The sequence below is a fragment of the Channa argus genome, unplaced genomic scaffold (assembly GCF_033026475.1).
Source record: "Channa argus isolate prfri unplaced genomic scaffold, Channa argus male v1.0 Contig030, whole genome shotgun sequence".
NCBI classification, from domain to species: Eukaryota; Metazoa; Chordata; class Actinopteri; order Anabantiformes; family Channidae; genus Channa; species Channa argus.
Window position 1 is genome coordinate 450,471 of NW_027125249.1, and position 18,822 is coordinate 469,292.

Below are 18,822 nucleotides of genomic sequence, written 5' to 3' on the forward strand. Positions count from 1 at the left end.
TACTATAACTGTACTTGTCTGTTACGCCCCTTTCTAGGGGGTCAGGGTGCAACATACAAAGATAAATTAGCATGTTCCCTCTCCGATCCCCAAACCAAAATCCAGGATCGAGATGTTCCAACAGAATGATATTTATTTTAAACGAAAGAAAGTGTCAAACAAAACATGACACTACAACTCAGGGCGAACCAAGGGCAACATAATAAACAAAATAAGCCATTTCCCACAGAAAGTGCTAGCTAGCCTGATAGAAATAAACAAACCAAAAGACAGTCGCTAACCCTAACTCCCTAATGTGAAAACAGTCCAAAGAAAATGGCAGTTCACCCCTACAGATTTAATACTATTTACAAAATATACAATTTATAAACAAAACCACGGCACAAAACCTAACAATTCAAAAATGCTAAATAAGGTTTGGAAACCAAGAACAGCAAACAGGTGCTGATGCCAGAAAGAGCCTCGCTAGCTGTTGGGAACCGTACTTTTAAAACTCCAGGAAGTGTAGGATGGACCAATCAGCATCCTGTACTGCCCCCCAATCCGGCCAATCAGGCAGGGCACCTATAAGAACAAGAAAATAAAAACAACACATATGGCCAGGACCGTAACATGGTCTACTAGTAATGTAGCACGATGGTTGACAAACCAATAAAGTAGCAAAACAGCAATGAAAGAACAAAATTTGATGAAAATATAGAACAATTTCTATGAATAAATAGGCAGTAACACCAGCTTGAGCTGCCTGTAAACCCAAGCAAAAAAGCTTACAGCACCTGGTATTCCCAGGCGGTCTTCCTACCAAGTACTAACCAGGCCCGGCCCTATTTGGCTGCCTAGATCGGACGAGATCGGGCGCTTAGAGAGCGGTGTGGCCGTAACATGCATTTGATATCATCAACAGCTCTTAAAAACGCTGGAGAAGCAGAATGCATGACACTTGCTAAGAAGAAGATAAATGTGTCAAAGTACAAAGTACTATAACTGTACTGGTCTGTTACGCCCCTTTCTAGGGGGTCAGGGTGCAACATACAAAGATAAATTAGCATGTTCCCTCTCCGATCCCCAAACCAAAATCCAGGATCGAGATGTTCCAACAGAATGATATTTATTTTAAACGAAAGAAAGTGTCAAACAAAACATGACACTACAACTCAGGGCGAACCAAGGCCAACATAATAAACAAAATAAGCCATTTCCCACAGAAAGTGCTAGCTAGCCTGATAGAAAGAAACAAACCAAAAGACAGTCGCTAACCCTAACTCCCTAATGTGAAAACAAGAGAAAACAATCAAAAGAAAATGGCAGTTGACCCCTACAGATTTAATACTATTTACAAAATATACAATTTATAAACAAAACAACGGCACAAAACCTAACAATTCAAAAATGCTAAATAAGATTTGGAAACCAAGAACAGCAAACAGGTGCTGCTGCCAGAAAGAGCCTCGCTAGCTGTTGGGAACCGTACATTTAAAACTCCAGGAAGTGTAGGATGGACCAATCAGCTTCCTGTACTTCCCCCAAATCGGGCCAATCAGGCAGGGCACCTATAAGAACAAGAAAATAAAAACAACACATATGGCCAGGACCGTAACATGGTCTACTAGTAATGAAGCACGATGGTTGACAAACCAATAAAGTAGCAAAACAGCAATGAAAGAACAAAATTTGATGAAAATATAGAACAATTTCTATGAATAAATAGGCAGTAACATCAGCTTGTGCTGCCCGTAAACCCAAGCAAAAAAGCTTACAGCACCTGGTATTCCCAGGCGGTCTTCCTACCAAGTACTAACCAGGCCCGGCCCTATTTGGCTGCTGAGATCGGACGAGATCGGGCGCTCAGAGAGCGGTGTGGCCGTAAGCTGCATTTGACATCATCAACAGCTCTTAAAAACGCTGGAGAAGCAGAATGCATGACACTTGCTAAGAAGAAGATAAATGTGGCAAAGTACAAAGTACTATAACTGTACTGGTCTGTTACGCCCCTGTCTAGGGGGTCAGGGTGCAACATACAAAGATAAATTAGCATGTTCCCTCTCCGATCCCCAAACCAAAATCCAGAATCGAGATGTTCCAACAGAATGATATTTATTTTAAACGAAAGAAAGTGTCAAACAAAACATGACACTACAACTCAGGGCGAACCAAGGCCAACATAATAAACAAAATAAGCCATTTCCCACAGAAAGTGCTAACTAGCCTGATAGAAATAAACAAACCAAAAGATAGTCGCTAACCCTAACTCCCTAATGTGAAAACAAGAGAAAACAATCAAAAGAAAATGGCAGTCCACCCCTACAGATTTAATACTATTTACAAAATATACAATTTATAAACAAAACCACGGCACAAAACCTAACAATTCAAAAATGCTAAATAAGATTTGGAAACCAAGAACAGCAAACAGGTGCTGCTGCCAGAAAGAGCCTCGCTAGCTGTTGGGAACCGTACATTTAAAACTCCAGGAAGTGTAGGGTGGACCAATCAGCTTCCTGTACTTCCCCCAAATCCGGCCAATCAGGCACGGCACCTATAAGAACAAGAAAATAAAAACAACACATATGGCCAGGACCGTAACATGGTCTACTAGTAATGAAGCACGATGGTTGACAAACCAATAAAGTAGCAAAACAGCAATGAAAGAACAAAATTTGATGAAAATATAGAACAATTTCTATGAATAAATAGGCAGTAACACCAGCTTGAGCTGCCCGTAAACCCAAGCAAAAAAGCTTACAGCACCTGGTATTCCCAGGCGGTCTTCCTACCAAGTACTAACCAGGCCCGGCCCTATTTGGCTGCCGAGATCGGACGAAATCGGGCGCTTAGAGAGCGGTGTGGCCGTAACATGCATTTGACATCATCAACAGCTCTTAAAAACGCTAGAGAAGCAGAATGCATGACACTTGCTAAGAAGAAGATAAATGTGGCAAAGTACAAAGTACTATAACTGTACTGGTCTGTTACGCCCCTGTCTAGGGGGTCAGGGTGAAACATACAAAGATAAATTTGCATGTTCCCTCTCCGATCCCCAAACCAAAATCCAGGATTGAGATGTTCCAACAGAATGATATTTATTTTAAACGAAAGAAAGTGTCAAACAAAACATGACACTACAACTCAGGGCGAACCAAGGCCAACATAATAAACAAAATAAGCCATTTCCCACAGAAAGTGCTAGCTAGCCTGATAGAAAGAAACAAACCAAAAGACAGTCGCTAACCCTAACTCCCTAATGCGAAAACAAGAGAAAACAATCAAAAGAAAAATGGCAGTCCACCCCTACAGATTTAATACTATTTACAAAATATACAATTTCTAAACAAAACCACGGCACAAAACCTAACAATTCAAAAATGCTAAATAAGGTTTGGAAACCAAGAACAGCAAACAGGTGCTGCTGCCAGAAAGAGCCTCGCTAGCTGTTGGGAACCGTACTTTTAAAACTCCAGGAAGTGTAGGATGGACCAATCAGCTTCCTGTACTTCCCCCAAATCCGGCCAATCAGGCAGGGCACCTATAAGAACAATAAAATAAAAACAACACATATGGCCAGGACCGTAACATGGTCTACTAGTAATGAAGCACGATGGTTGACAAACCAATAAAGTAGCAAAACAGCAATGAAAGAACAAAATTTGATGAAAATATAGAACAATTTCTATGAATAAATAGGCAGTAACACCAGCTTGTGCTGCCCGTAAACCCAAGCAAAAAAGCTTACAGCACCTGGTATTCCCAGGCGGTCTTCCTACCAAGTACTAACCAGGCCCGGCCCTATTTGGCTGCTGAGATCGGACGAGATCGGGCGCTCAGAGAGCGGTGTGGCCGTAAGCTGCATTTGACATCATCAACAGCTCTTAAAAACGCTGGAGAAGCAGAATGCATGACACTTGCTAAGAAGAAGATAAATGTGGCAAAGTACAAAGTACTATAACTGTACTGGTCTGTTACGCCCCTGTCTAGGGGGTCAGGGTGAAACATACAAAGATAAATTTGCATGTTCCCTCTCCGATCCTCAAACCAAAATCCAGGATTGAGATGTTCCAACAGAATGATATTTATTTTAAACGAAAGAAAGTGTCAAACAAAACATGACACTACAACTCAGGGCGAACCAAGGCCAACATAATAAACAAAATAAGCCATTTCCCACAGAAAGTGCTAGCTAGCCTGATAGAAATAAACAAACCAAAAGATAGTCGCTAACCCTAACTCCCTAATGTGAAAACAAGAGAAAACAATCAAAAGAAAATGGCAGTCCACCCCTACAGATTTAATACTATTTACAAAATATACAATTTATAAACAAAACCACGGCACAAAACGTAACAATTCAAAACTGCTAAATAAGATTTGGAAACCAAGAACAGCAAACAGGTGCTGCTGCCAGAAAGAGCCTCGCTAGCTGTTGGGAACCGTACTTTTAAAACTCCAGGAAGTGTAGGATGGACCAATCAGCTTCCTGTACTTCCCCCAAATCCGGCCAATCAGGCAGGGCACCTATAAGAACAAGAAAATAAAAACAACACATATGGCCAGGACCGTAACATGGTCTACTAGTAATGAAGCACGATGGTTGGCAAACCAATAAAGTAGCAAAACAGTAATGAAAGAACAAAATTTGATGAAATATAGAACAATTTCTATGAATAAATAGGCAGTAACACCAGCTTGTGCTGCCCGTAAACCCAAGCAAAAAAGCTTACAGCACCTGGTATTCCCAGGCGGTCTTCCTACCAAGTACTAACCAGGCCCGGCTCTATTTGGCTGCCGAGATCGGACGAGATCGGGCGCTTAGAGAGCGGTGTGGCCGTAAGCTGCATTTGATATCATCAACAGCTCTTAAAAACGCTGGAGAAGCAGAATGCATGACACTTGCTAAGAAGAAGATAAATGTGGCAAAGTACAAAGTACTATAACTGTACTGGTCTGTTACGCCCCTTTCTAGGGGGTCAGGGTGCAACATACAAAGATAAATTAGCATGTTCCCTCTCCGATCCCCAAACCAAAATCCAGGATCGAGATGTTCCAACAGAATGATATTTATTTTAAACGAAAGAAAGTGTCAAACAAAACATGACACTACAACTCAGGACGAACCAAGGCCAACATAATAAACAAAATAAGCCATTTCCCACAGAAAGTGCTAGCTAGCCTGATAGAAATAAACAAACCAAAAGACAGTCGCTAACCCTAACTCCCTAATGTGAAAACAGTCCAAAGAAAATGGCAGTTCACCCCTACAGATTTAATACTATTTACAAAATATACAATTTATAAACAAAACCACGGCACAAAACCTAACAATTCAAAAATGCTAAATAAGGTTTGGAAACCAAGAACAGCAAACAGGTGCTGATGCCAGAAAGAGCCTCGCTAGCTGTTGGGAACCGTACTTTTAAAACTCCAGGAAGTGTAGGATGGACCAATCAGCTTCCTGTACTGCCCCCCAATCCGGCCAATCAGGCAGGGCACCTATAAGAACAACAAAATAAAAACAACACATATGGCCAGGACCGTAACATGGTCTACTAGTAATGAAGCACGATGGTTGGCAAACCAATAAAGTAGCAAAACAGCAATGAAAGAACAAAATTTGATGAAAATATAGAACAATTTCTATGAATAAATAGGCAGTAACACCAGCTTGTGCTGCCTGTAAACCCAAGCAAAAAAGCTTACAGCACCTGGTATTCCCAGGCGGTCTTCCTACCAAGTACTAACCAGGCCCGGCTCTATTTGGCTGCCGAGATCGGACGAGATCGGGCGCTTACAGAGCGGTGTGGCCGTAAGCTGCATTTGACATTATCAACAGCTCTTAAAAACGCTAGAGAAGCAGAATGCATGACACTTGCTAAGAAGAAGATAAATGTGGCAAAGTACAAAGTACTATAACTGTACTGGTCTGTTACGCCCCTGTCTAGGGGGTCAGGGTGAAACATACAAAGATAAATTTGCATGTTCCCTCTCCGATCCTCAAACCAAAATCCAGGATTGAGATGTTCCAACAGAATGATATTTATTTTAAACGAAAGAAAGTGTCAAACAAAACATGACACTACAACTCAGGGCGAACCAAGGCCAACATAATAAACAAAATAAGCCATTTCCCACAGAAAGTGCTAGCTAGCCTGATAGAAATAAACAAACCAAAAGATAGTCGCTAACCCTAACTCCCTAATGTGAAAACAAGAGAAAACAATCAAAAGAAAATGGCAGTCCACCCCTACAGATTTAATACTATTTACAAAATATACAATTTATAAACAAAACCACGGCACAAAACCTAACAATTCAAAAATGCTAAATAAGATTTGGAAACCAAGAACAACAAACAGGTGCTGCTGCCAGAAAGAGCCTCGCTAGCTGTTGGGAACCGTACATTTAAAACTCCAGGAAGTGTAGGATGGACCAATCAGCATCCTGTACTTCCCCCAAATCCGGCCAATCAGGCAGGGCACCTATAAGAACAAGAAAATAAAAACAACACATATGGCCAGGACCGTAACATGGTCTACTAGTAATGAAGCATGATGGTTGACAAACCAATAAAGTAGCAAAACAGCAATGAAAGAACAAAATTTGATGAAAATATAGAACAATTTCTATGAATAAATAGGCAGTAACACCAGCTTGAGCTGCCCGTAAACCCAAGCAAAAAAGCTTACAGCACCTGGTATTCCCAGGCGGTCTTCCTACCAAGTACTAACCAGGCCCGGCCCTATTTGGCTGCCGAGATCGGACGAGATCGGGCGCTTAGAGAGCGGTGTGGCCGTAACATGCATTTGATATCATCAACAGCTCTTAAAAACGCTGGAGAAGCAGAATGCATGACACTTGCTAAGAAGAAGATAAATGTGTCAAAGTACAAAGTACTATAACTGTACTGGTCTGTTACGCCCCTTTCTAGGGGGTCAGGGTGCAACATACAAAGATAAATTAGCATGTTCCCTCGCCGATCCCCAAACCAAAATCCAGGATCGAGATGTTCCAACAGAATGATATTTATTTTAAACGAAAGAAAGTGTCAAACAAAACATGACACTACAACTCAGGGCGAACCAAGGCCAACATAATAAACAAAATAAGCCATTTCCCACAGAAAGTGCTAGCTAGCCTGATAGAAATAAACAAACCAAAAGACAGTCGCTAACCCTAACTCCCTAATGTGAAAACAGTCCAAAGAAAATGGCAGTTCACCCCTACAGATTTAATACTATTTACAAAATATACAATTTATAAACAAAACCACGGCACAAAACCTAACAATTCAAAAATGCTAAATAAGGTTTGGAAACCAAGAACAGCAAACAGGTGCTGATGCCAGAAAGAGCCTCGCTAGCTGTTGGGAACCGTACTTTTAAAACTCCAGGAAGTGTAGGATGGACCAATCAGCTTCCTGTACTGCCCCCCAATCCAGCCAATCAGGCAGGGCACTTATAAGAACAAGAAAATAAAAACAACACATATGGCCAGGACCGTAACATGGTCTACTAGTAATGAAGCACGATGGTTGGCAAACCAATAAAGTAGCAAAACAGCAATGAAGGAACAAAATTTGATGAAAATATAGAACAATTTCTATGAATAAATAGGCAGTAACACCAGCTTGTGCTGCCCGTAAACCCAAGCAAAAAAGCTTACAGCACCTGGTATTCCCAGGCGGTCTTCCAACCAAGTACTAACCAGGCCCGGCCCTATTTGGCTGCCGAGATCGGACGAGATCGGGCGCTTAGAGAGCGGTGTGGTCGTAAGCTGCATTTGACATCATCAACAGCTCTTAAAAACGCTAGAGAAGCAGAATGCATGACACTTGCTAAGAAGAAGATAAATGTGGCAAAGTACAAAGTACTATAACTGTACTGGTCTGTTACGCCCCTGTCTAGGGGGTCAGGGTGCAACATACAAAGATAAATTAACATGTTCCCTCTCCGATCCCCAAACCAAAATCCAGGATCGAGATGTTCCAACAGAATGATATTTATTTTAAACGAAAGAAAGTGTCAAACAAAAATTGACACAACAACTCAGGGCGAACCAAGGCCAACATAATAAACAAAATAAGCCATTTCCCACAGAAAGTGCTAGCTAGCCTGATAGAAATAAACAAACCAAAAGACAGTCGCTAACCCTAACTCCCTAATGTGAAAACAAGAGAAAACAATCAAAAGAAAATGGCTGTTCACCCCTACAGATTTAATACTATTTACAAAATATACAATTTATAAACAAAACCACGGCACAAAACCTAACAATTCAAAAATGCTAAATAAGGTTTAGAAACCAAGAACAGCAAACAGGTGCTGATGCCAGAAAGAGCCTCGCTAGCTGTTGGGAACCGTACTTTTAAAACTCCAGGAAGTGTAGGATGGACCAATCAGCTTCCTGTACTGCCCCCCAATCCGGCCAATCAGGCAGGGCACCTATAAGAACAAGAAAATAAAAACAACACATATGGCCAGGACCGTAACATGGTCTACTAGTAATGAAGCACGATGGTTGGCAAACCAATAAAGTAGCAAAACAGCAATGAAAGAACAAAATTTGATGAAAATATAGAACAATTTCTATGAATAAATAGGCAGTAACACCAGCTTGTGCTGCCCGTAAACCCAAGCAAAAAAGCTTACAGCACCTGGTATTCCCAGGCGGTCTTCCTACCAAGTACTAACCAGGCCCGGCTCTATTTGGCTGCCGAGATCGGGCGAGATCGGGCGCTTAGAGAGCGGTGTGGTCGTAAGCTGCATTTGACATCATCAACAGCTCTTAAAAACGCTGGAGAAGCAGAATGCATGACACTTGCTAAGAAGAAGATAAATGTGGCAAAGTACAAAGTACTATAACTGTACTGGTCTGTTACGCCCCTGTCTAGGGGCTCAGGGTGCAACATACAAAGATAAATTAGCATGTTCCCTCTCCGATCCCCAAACCAAAATCCAGGATCGAGATGTTCCAACAGAATGATATTTATTTTAAACGAAAGAAAGTGTCAAACAAAACATGACACTACAACTCAGGGCGAACCAAGGCCAACATAATAAACAAAATAAGCCATTTCCCACAGAAAGTGCTAGCTAGCCTGATAGAAATAAACAAACCAAAAGACAGTCGCTAACCCTAACTCCCTAATGTGAAAACGATCAAAAGAAAATGGCAGTCCACCCCTACAGATTTAATACTATTTACAAAATATACAATTTATAAACAAAACCACGGCACAAAACCTAACAATTCAAAAATGCTAAATAAGGTTTGGAAAGCAAGAACAGCAAACAGGTGCTGCTGCCAGAAAGAGCCTCGCTAGCTGTTGGGAACCGTACTTTTAAAACTCCAGGAAGTGTGGGATGGACCAATCAGCTTCCTGTACTTCCCCCAAATCCGGCCAATCAGGCAGGGCACCTATAAGAACAAGAAAATAAAAACAACACATATGGCCAGGACCGTAACATGGTCTATTAGTAATGAAGCACAATGGTTGACAAACCAATAAAGTAGCAAAACAGCAATGAAAGAACAAAATTTGATGAAAATATAGAACAATTTCTATGAATAAATAGGCAGTAACACCAGCTTGTGCTGCCCGTAAACCCAAGCAAAAAAGCTTACAGCACCTGGTATTCCCAGGCGGTCTTCCTACCAAGTACTAACCAGGCCCGGCCCTATTTGGCTGCCGAGATCGGACGAGATCGGGAGCTTAGAGAGCGGTGTGGCCGTAACATGCATTTGACATCATCAACAGCTCTTAAAAACGCTAGAGAAGCAGAATGCATGACACTTGCTAAGAAGAAGATAAATGTGGCAAAGTACAAAGTACTATAACTGTACTGGTCTGTTACGCCCCTGTCTAGGGGGTCAGGGTGAAACATACAAAGATAAATTTGCATGTTCCCTCTCCGATCCCCAAACCAAAATCCAGGATTGAGATGTTCCAACAGAATGATATTTATTTTAAACGAAAGAAAGTGTCAAACAAAACATGACACTACAACTCAGGGCGAACCAAGGCCAACATAATAAACAAAATAAGCCATTTCCCACAGAAAGTGCTAGCTAGCCTGATAGAAAGAAAAAAAACCAAAAGACAGTCGCTAACCCTAACTCCCTAATGTGAAAACAAGAGAAAACAATCAAAAGAAAAATGGCAGTCCACCCCTACAGATTTAATACTATTTACAAAATATACAATTTATAAACAAAACCACGGCACAAAACCTAACAATTCAAAAATGCTAAATAAGGTTTGGAAACCAAGAACAGCAAACAGGTGCTGATGCCAGAAAGAGCCTCGCTAGCTGTTGGGAACCGTACTTTTAAAACTCCAGCAAGTGTAGGATGGACCAATCAGCTTCCTGTACTGCCCCCCAATCCAGCCAATCAGGCAGGGCACCTATAAGAACAAGAAAATAAAAACAACACATATGGCCAGGACCGTAACATGGTCTACTAGTAATGAAGCACGATGGTTGGCAAACCAATAAAGTAACAAAACAGCAATGAAAGAACAAAATTTGATGAAAATATAGAACAATTTCTATGAATAAATAGGCAGTAACACCAGCTTGTGCTGCCCGTAAACCCAAGCAAAAAAGCTTACAGCACCTGGTATTCCCAGGCGGTCTACCTACCAAGTACTAACCAGGCCCGGCCCTATTTGGCTGCCGAGATCGGACGAGATCGGGCGCTTAGAGAGCGGTGTGGCCGTAACATGCATTTGACATCATCAACAGCTCTTAAAAACGCTAGAGAAGCAGAATGCATGACACTTGCTAAGAAGAAGATAAATGTGGCAAAGTACAAAGTACTATAACTGTACTGGTCTGTTACGCCCCTGTCTAGGGGGTCAGGGTGAAACATACAAAGATAAATTTGCATGTTCCCTCTCCGATCCCCAAACCAAAATCCAGGATTGAGATGTTCCAACAGAATGATATTTATTTTAAACGAAAGAAAGTGTCAAACAAAACATGACACTACAACTCAGGGCGAACCAAGGCCAACATAATAAACAAAATAAGCCATTTCCCACAGAAAGTGCTAGCTAGCCTGATAGAAATAAACAAACCAAAAGACAGTCGCTAACCCTAACTCCCTAATGTGAAAACAAGAGAAAACAATCAAAAGAAAAATGGCAGTCCACCCCTACAGATTTAATACTATTTACAAAATATACAATTTATAAACAAAACCACGGCACAAAACCTAACAATTCAAAAATGCTAAATAAGGTTTGGAAACCAAGAACAGCAAACAGGTGCTGATGCCAGAAAAAGCCTCGCTAGCTGTTGGGAACCGTACTTTTAAAACTCCATGAAGTGTAGGATGGACCAATCAGCTTCCTGTACTGCCCCCCAATCCGGCCAATCAGGCAGGGCACCTATAAGAACAAGAAAATAAAAACAACACATATGGCCAGGACCGTAACATGGTCTACTAGTAATGAAGCACGATGGTTGGCAAACCAATAAAGTAACAAAACAGCAATGAAAGAACAAAATTTGATGAAAATATAGAACAATTTCTATGAATAAATAGGCAGTAACACCAGCTTGTGCTGCCCGTAAACCCAAGCAAAAAAGCTTACAGCACCTGGTATTCCCAGGCGGTCTTCCTACCAAGTACTAACCAGGCCCGGCTCTATTTGGCTGCCGAGATCGGACGAGATCGGGCGCTTAGAGAGCGGTGTGGCCGTAAGCTGCATTTGACATCATCAACAGCTCTTAAAAACGCTGGAGAAGCAGAATGCATGACACTTGCTAAGAAGAAGATAAATGTGGCAAAGTACAAAGTACTATAACTGTACTGGTCTGTTACGCCCCTGTCTAGGGGCTCAGGGTGCAACATACAAAGATAAATTAGCATGTTCCCTCTCCGATCCCCAAACCAAAATCCAGGATCGAGATGTTCCAACAGAATGATATTTATTTTAAACGAAAGAAAGTGTCAAACAAAACATGACACTACAACTCAGGGCGAACCAAGGCCAACATAATAAACAAAATAAGCCATTTCCCACAGAAAGTGCTAGCTAGCCTGATAGAAATAAACAAACCAAAAGACAGTCGCTAACCCTAACTGCCTAATGTGAAAACAAGAGAAAACAATCAAAAGAAAATGGCTGTTCACCCCTACAGATTTAATACTATTTACAAAATACACAATTTATAAACAAAACCACGGCACAAAACATAACAATTCAAAAATGCTAAATAAGGTTTGGAAACCAAGAACAGCAAACAGGTGCTGATGCCAGAAAGAGCCTCGCTAGCTGTTGGGAACCGTACTTTTAAAACTCCAGCAAGTGTAGGATGGACCAATCAGCCTCCTGTACTGCCCCCCAATCCGGCCAATCAGGCAGGGCACCTATAAGAACAAGAAAATAAAAACAACACATATGGCCAGGACCGTAACATGGTCTACTAGTAATGAAGCACGATGGTTGGCAAACCAATAAAGTTGCAAAACAGCAATGAAAGAACAAAATTTGATGAAAATATAGAACAATTTCTATGAATAAATAGGCAGTAACACCAGCTTGAGCTGCCCGTAAACCCAAGCAAAAAAGCTTACAGCACCTGGTATTCCCAGGCGGTCTTCCTACCAAGTACTAACCAGGCCCGGCCCTATTTGGCTGCCGAGATCGGACGAGATCGGGCGCTTAGAGAGCGGTGTGGCCGTAACATGCATTTGACATCATCAACAGCTCTTAAAAACGCTAGAGAAGCAGAATGCATGACACTTGCTAAGAAGAAGATAAATGTGGCAAAGTACAAAGTACTATAACTGTACTGGTCTGTTACGCCCCTGTCTAGGGGGTCAGGGTGAAACATACAAAGATAAATTTGCATGTTCCCTCTCCGATCCCCAAACCAAAATCCAGGATTGAGATGTTCCAACAGAATGATATTTATTTTAAACGAAAGAAAGTGTCAAACAAAACATGACACTACAACTCAGGGCGAACCAAGGCCAACATAATAAACAAAATAAGCCATTTCCCACAGAAAGTGCTAGCTAGCCTGATAGAAAGAAACAAACCAAAAGACAGTCGCTAACCCTAACTCCCTAATGTGAAAACAAGAGAAAACAATCAAAAGAAAAATGGCAGTCCACCCCTACAGATTTAATACTATTTACAAAATATACAATTTATAAACAAAACCACGGCACAAAACCTAACAATTCAAAAATGCTAAATAAGGTTTGGAAACCAAGAACAGCAAACAGGTGCTGATGCCAGAAAGAGCCTCGCTAGCTGTTGGGAACCATACTTTTAAAACTCCAGGAAGTGTAGGATGGACCAATCAGCTTCCTGTACTGCCCCCCAATCCAGCCAATCAGGCAGGGCACCTATAAGAACAAGAAAATAAAAACAACACATATGGCCAGGACCGTAACATGGTCTACTAGTAATGAAGCACGATGGTTGGCAAACCAATAAAGTAGCAAAACAGCAATGAAAGAACAAAATTTGATGAAAATATAGAACAATTTCTATGAATAAATAGGCAGTAACACCAGCTTGTGCTGCCCGTAAACCCAAGCAAAAAAGCTTACAGCACCTGGTATTCCCAGGCGGTCTTCCTACCAAGTACTAACCAGGCCCGGCTCTATTTGGCTGCCGAGATCGGACGAGATCGGGCGCTTAGAGAGCGGTGTGGCCGTAAGCTGCATTTGATATCATCAACAGCTCTTAAAAACGCTGGAGAAGCAGAATGCATGACACTTGCTAAGAAGAAGATAAATGTGGCAAAGTACAAAGTACTATAACTGTACTGGTCTGTTACGCCCCTTTCTAGGGGGTCAGGGTGCAACATACAAAGATAAATTAGCATGTTCCCTCTCCGATCCCCAAACCAAAATCCAGGATCGAGATGTTCCAACAGAATGATATTTATTTTAAACGAAAGAAAGTGTCAAACAAAACATGACACTACAACTCAGGGCGAACCAAGGCCAACATAATAAACAAAATAAGCCATTTCCCACAGAAAGTGCTAGCTAGCCTGATAGAAATAAACAAACCAAAAGACAGTCGCTAACCCTAACTCCCTAATGTGAAAACAGTCCAAAGAAAATGGCAGTTCACCCCTACAGATTTAATACTATTTACAAAATATACAATTTATAAACAAAACCACGGCACAAAACCTAACAATTCAAAAATGCTAAATAAGGTTTGGAAACCAAGAACAGCAAACAGGTGCTGATGCCAGAAAGAGCCTCGCTAGCTGTTGGGAACCGTACTTTTAAAACTCCAGGAAGTGTAGGATGGACCAATCAGCTTCCTGTACTGCCCCCCAATCCGGCCAATCAGGCAGGGCACCTATAAGAACAAGAAAATAAAAACAACACATATGGCCAGGACCGTAACATGGTCTACTAGTAATGAAGCACGATGGTTGACAAACCAATAAAGTAGCAAAACAGCAATGAAAGAACAAAATTTGATGAAAATATAGAACAATTTCTTTGAATAAATAGGCAGTAACACCAACTTGTGCTGCCCGTAAACCCAAGCAAAAAAAGCTTACAGCACCTGGTATTCCCAGGCGGTCTTCCTACCAAGTACTAACCAGGCCCGGCCCTATTTGGCTGCCGAGATCGGACGAGATCGGGCGCTCAGAGAGCGGTGTGGCCGTAAGCTGCATTTGACATCATCAACAGCTCTTAAAAACGCTGGAGAAGCAGAATGCATGACACTTGCTAAGAAGAAGATAAATGTGGCAAAGTACAAAGTACTATAACTGTACTGGTCTGTTACGCCCCTGTCTAGGGGGTCAGGGTGCAACATACAAAGATAAATTTGCATGTTCCCTCTCCGATCCTCAAACCAAAATCCAGAATCGAGATGTTCCAACAGAATGATATTTATTTTAAACGAAAGAAAGTGTCAAACAAAACATGACACTACAACTCAGGGCGAACCAAGGCCAACATAATAAACAAAATAAGCCATTTCCCACAGAAAGTGCTAGCTAGCCTGATAGAAATAAACAAACCAAAAGATAGTCGCTAACCCTAACTCCCTAATGTGAAAACAAGAGAAAACAATCAAAAGAAAATGGCAGTCCACCCCTACAGATTTAATACTATTTACAAAATATACAATTTATAAACAAAACCACGGCACAAAACCTAACAATTCAAAAATGCTAAATAAGATTTGGAAACCAAGAACAGCAAACAGGTGCTGCTGCCAGAAAGAGCCTCGCTAGCTGTTGGGAACCGTACTTTTAAAACTCCAGGAAGTGTAGGATGGACCATCAGCTTCCTGTACTGCCCCCCAATCCAGCCAATCAGGCAGGGCACCTATAAGAACAAGAAAATAAAAACAACACATATGGCCAGGACCGTAACATGGTCTACTAGTAATGAAGCACGATGGTTGGCAAACCAATAAAGTAGCAAAACAGCAATGAAAGAACAAAATTTGATGAAAATATAGAACAATTTCTATGAATAAATAGGCAGTAACACCAGCTTGTGCTGCCCGTAAACCCAAGCAAAAAAGCTTACAGCACCTGGTATTCCCAGGCGGTCTTCCTACCAAGTACTAACCAGGCCCGGCTCTATTTGGCTGCCGAGATCGGACGAGATCGGGCGCTTAGAGAGCGGTGTGGCCGTAAGCTGCATTTGATATCATCAACAGCTCTTAAAAACGCTGGAGAAGCAGAATGCATGACACTTGCTAAGAAGAAGATAAATGTGGCAAAGTACAAAGTACTATAACTGTACTGGTCTGTTACGCCCCTTTCTAGGGGGTCAGGGTGCAACATACAAAGATAAATTAGCATGTTCCCTCTCCGATCCCCAAACCAAAATCCAGGATCGAGATGTTCCAACAGAATGATATTTATTTTAAACGAAAGAAAGTGTCAAACAAAACATGACACTACAACTCAGGGCGAACCAAGGCCAACATAATAAACAAAATAAGCCATTTCCCACAGAAAGTGCTAGCTAGCCTGATAGAAATAAACAAACCAAAAGACAGTCGCTAACCCTAACTCCCTAATGTGAAAACAGTCCAAAGAAAATGGCAGTTCACCCCTACAGATTTAATACTATTTACAAAATATACAATTTATAAACAAAACCACGGCACAAAACCTAACAATTCAAAAATGCTAAATAAGGTTTGGAAACCAAGAACAGCAAACAGGTGCTGATGCCAGAAAGAGCCTCGCTAGCTGTTGGGAACCGTACTTTTAAAACTCCAGGAAGTGTAGGATGGACCAATCAGCTTCCTGTACTGCCCCCCAATCCGGCCAATCAGGCAGGGCACCTATAAGAACAAGAAAATAAAAACAACACATATGGCCAGGACCGTAACATGGTCTACTAGTAATGAAGCACGATGGTTGGCAAACCAATAAAGTAGCAAAACAGCAATGAAAGAACAAAATTTGATGAAAATATAGAACAATTTCTATGAATAAATAGGCAGTAACACCAGCTTGTGCTGCCTGTAAACCCAAGCAAAAAAGCTTACAGCACCTGGTATTCCCAGGCGGTCTTCCTACCAAGTACTAACCAGGCCCGGCTCTATTTGGCTGCCGAGATCGGACGAGATCGGGCGCTTACAGAGCGGTGTGGCCGTAAGCTGCATTTGACATTATCAACAGCTCTTAAAAACGCTAGAGAAGCAGAATGCATGACACTTGCTAAGAAGAAGATAAATGTGGCAAAGTACAAAGTACTATAACTGTACTGGTCTGTTACGCCCCTGTCTAGGGGGTCAGGGTGAAACATACAAAGATAAATTTGCATGTTCCCTCTCCGATCCTCAAACCAAAATCCAGGATTGAGATGTTCCAACAGAATGATATTTATTTTAAACGAAAGAAAGTGTCAAACAAAACATGACACTACAACTCAGGGCGAACCAAGGCCAACATAATAAACAAAATAAGCCATTTCCCACAGAAAGTGCTAGCTAGCCTGATAGAAATAAACAAACCAAAAGATAGTCGCTAACCCTAACTCCCTAATGTGAAAACAAGAGAAAACAATCAAAAGAAAATGGCAGTCCACCCCTACAGATTTAATACTATTTACAAAATATACAATTTATAAACAAAACCACGGCACAAAACCTAACAATTCAAAAATGCTAAATAAGGTTTGGAAACCAAGAACAGCAAACAGGTGCTGCTGCCAGAAAGAGCCTCAGTAGCTGTTGGGAACCGTACTTTTAAAACTCCAGGAAGTGTAGGATGGACCAATCAGCTTCCTGTACTGCCCCCCAATCCAGCCAATCAGGCAGGGCACCTATAAGAACAAGAAAATAAAAACAACACATATGGCCAGGACCGTAACATGGTCTACTAGTAATGAAGCACGATGGTTGGCAAACCAATAAAGTAGCAAAACAGCAATGAAAGAACAAAATTTGATGAAAATATAGAACAATTTCTATGAATAAATAGGCAGTAACACCAGCTTGTGCTGCCCGTAAACCCAAGCAAAAAAGCTTACAGCACCTGGTATTCCCAGGCGGTCTTCCTACCAAGTACTAACCAGGCCCGGCTCTATTTGGCTGCCGAGATCGGACGAGATCGGGCGCTTAGAGAGCGGTGTGGCCGTAAGCTGCATTTGATATCATCAACAGCTCTTAAAAACGCTGGAGAAGCAGAATGCATGACACTTGCTAAGAAGAAGATAAATGTGGCAAAGTACAAAGTACTATAACTGTACTGGTCTGTTACGCCCCTTTCTAGGGGGTCAGGGTGCAACATACAAAGATAAATTAGCATGTTCCCTCTCCGATCCCCAAACCAAAATCCAGGATCGAGATGTTCCAACAGAATGATATTTATTTTAAACGAAAGAAAGTGTCAAACAAAACATGACACTACAACTCAGGGCGAACCAAGGCCAACATAATAAACAAAATAAGCCATTTCCCACAGAAAGTGCTAGCTAGCCTGATAGAAATAAACAAACCAAAAGACAGTCGCTAACCCTAACTCCCTAATGTGAAAACAGTCCAAAGAAAATGGCAGTTCACCCCTACAGATTTAATACTATTTACAAAATATACAATTTATAAACAAAACCACGGCACAAAACCTAACAATTCAAAAATGCTAAATAAGGTTTGGAAACCAAGAACAGCAAACAGGTGCTGATGCCAGAAAGAGCCTCGCTAGCTGTTGGGAACCGTACTTTTAAAACTCCAGGAAGTGTAGGATGGACCAATCAGCTTCCTGTACTGCCCCCCAATCCGGCCAATCAGGCAGGGCACCTATAAGAACAACAAAATAAAAACAACACATATGGCCAGGACCGTAACATGGTCTACTAGTAATGAAGCACGATGGTTGGCAAACCAATAAAGTAGCAAAACAGCAATGAAAGAACAAAATTTGATGAAAATATAGAACAATTTCTATGAATAAATAGGCAGTAACACCAGCTTGTGCTGCCTGTAAACCCAAGCAAAAAAGCTTACAGCACCTGGTATTCCCAGGCGGTCTTCCTACCAAGTACTAACCAGGCCCGGCTCTATTTGGCTGCCGAGATCGGACGAGATCGGGCGCTTACAGAGCGGTGTGGCCGTAAGCTGCATTTGACATTATCAACAGCTCTTAAAAACGCTAGAGAAGCAGAATGCATGACACTTGCTAAGAAGAAGATAAATGTGGCAAAGTACAAAGTACTATAACTGTACTGGTCTGTTACGCCCCTGTCTAGGGGGTCAGGGTGAAACATACAAAGATAAATTTGCATGTTCCCTCTCCGATCCTCAAACCAAAATCCAGGATTGAGATGTTCCAACAGAATGATATTTATTTTAAACGAAAGAAAGTG

At 41.5% G+C, this 18,822-nt stretch overlaps 3 non-coding genes and 16 pseudogenes across 3 annotated transcripts; all 19 read right to left on the reverse strand.

Annotated features, from left to right (window-relative positions):
* Window positions 1-764: 764 nt before the first annotated feature.
* Window positions 765-883, reverse strand: LOC137116323 (5S ribosomal RNA; annotated as a pseudogene).
* An 867-nt stretch (window positions 884-1,750) lies between these two features.
* Window positions 1,751-1,869, reverse strand: LOC137116224 (5S ribosomal RNA; annotated as a pseudogene).
* Window positions 1,870-2,736: 867 nt separating this feature from the next.
* Window positions 2,737-2,855, reverse strand: LOC137116278 (5S ribosomal RNA; annotated as a pseudogene).
* An 868-nt stretch (window positions 2,856-3,723) lies between these two features.
* Window positions 3,724-3,842, reverse strand: LOC137116225 (5S ribosomal RNA; annotated as a pseudogene).
* An 866-nt stretch (window positions 3,843-4,708) lies between these two features.
* Window positions 4,709-4,827, reverse strand: LOC137115917 (5S ribosomal RNA; annotated as a pseudogene).
* An 857-nt stretch (window positions 4,828-5,684) lies between these two features.
* LOC137116009 (5S ribosomal RNA) lies at window positions 5,685-5,803 on the reverse strand. Its single transcript, XR_010913576.1, has one exon. It is a non-coding gene; the product is annotated as a 5S ribosomal RNA (ribosomal RNA).
* An 867-nt stretch (window positions 5,804-6,670) lies between these two features.
* LOC137116189 (5S ribosomal RNA) lies at window positions 6,671-6,789 on the reverse strand (annotated as a pseudogene).
* An 857-nt stretch (window positions 6,790-7,646) lies between these two features.
* On the reverse strand, window positions 7,647-7,765 carry LOC137115973 (5S ribosomal RNA; annotated as a pseudogene).
* An 867-nt stretch (window positions 7,766-8,632) lies between these two features.
* On the reverse strand, window positions 8,633-8,751 carry LOC137116200 (5S ribosomal RNA; annotated as a pseudogene).
* An 857-nt stretch (window positions 8,752-9,608) lies between these two features.
* On the reverse strand, window positions 9,609-9,727 carry LOC137116202 (5S ribosomal RNA; annotated as a pseudogene).
* An 869-nt stretch (window positions 9,728-10,596) lies between these two features.
* Window positions 10,597-10,715, reverse strand: LOC137116193 (5S ribosomal RNA; annotated as a pseudogene).
* Window positions 10,716-11,583: 868 nt separating this feature from the next.
* LOC137115918 (5S ribosomal RNA) lies at window positions 11,584-11,702 on the reverse strand (annotated as a pseudogene).
* Window positions 11,703-12,569: 867 nt separating this feature from the next.
* On the reverse strand, window positions 12,570-12,688 carry LOC137116190 (5S ribosomal RNA; annotated as a pseudogene).
* Window positions 12,689-13,556: 868 nt separating this feature from the next.
* On the reverse strand, window positions 13,557-13,675 carry LOC137115919 (5S ribosomal RNA; annotated as a pseudogene).
* Window positions 13,676-14,533: 858 nt separating this feature from the next.
* On the reverse strand, window positions 14,534-14,652 carry LOC137116028 (5S ribosomal RNA; annotated as a pseudogene).
* An 866-nt stretch (window positions 14,653-15,518) lies between these two features.
* On the reverse strand, window positions 15,519-15,637 carry LOC137115921 (5S ribosomal RNA; annotated as a pseudogene).
* Window positions 15,638-16,494: 857 nt separating this feature from the next.
* LOC137116020 (5S ribosomal RNA) lies at window positions 16,495-16,613 on the reverse strand. The gene has a single exon (XR_010913577.1). It is a non-coding gene; the product is annotated as a 5S ribosomal RNA (ribosomal RNA).
* An 867-nt stretch (window positions 16,614-17,480) lies between these two features.
* Window positions 17,481-17,599, reverse strand: LOC137115922 (5S ribosomal RNA; annotated as a pseudogene).
* An 857-nt stretch (window positions 17,600-18,456) lies between these two features.
* Window positions 18,457-18,575, reverse strand: LOC137116031 (5S ribosomal RNA). The gene has a single exon (XR_010913578.1). It is a non-coding gene; the product is annotated as a 5S ribosomal RNA (ribosomal RNA).
* Window positions 18,576-18,822: the final 247 nt, after the last annotated feature.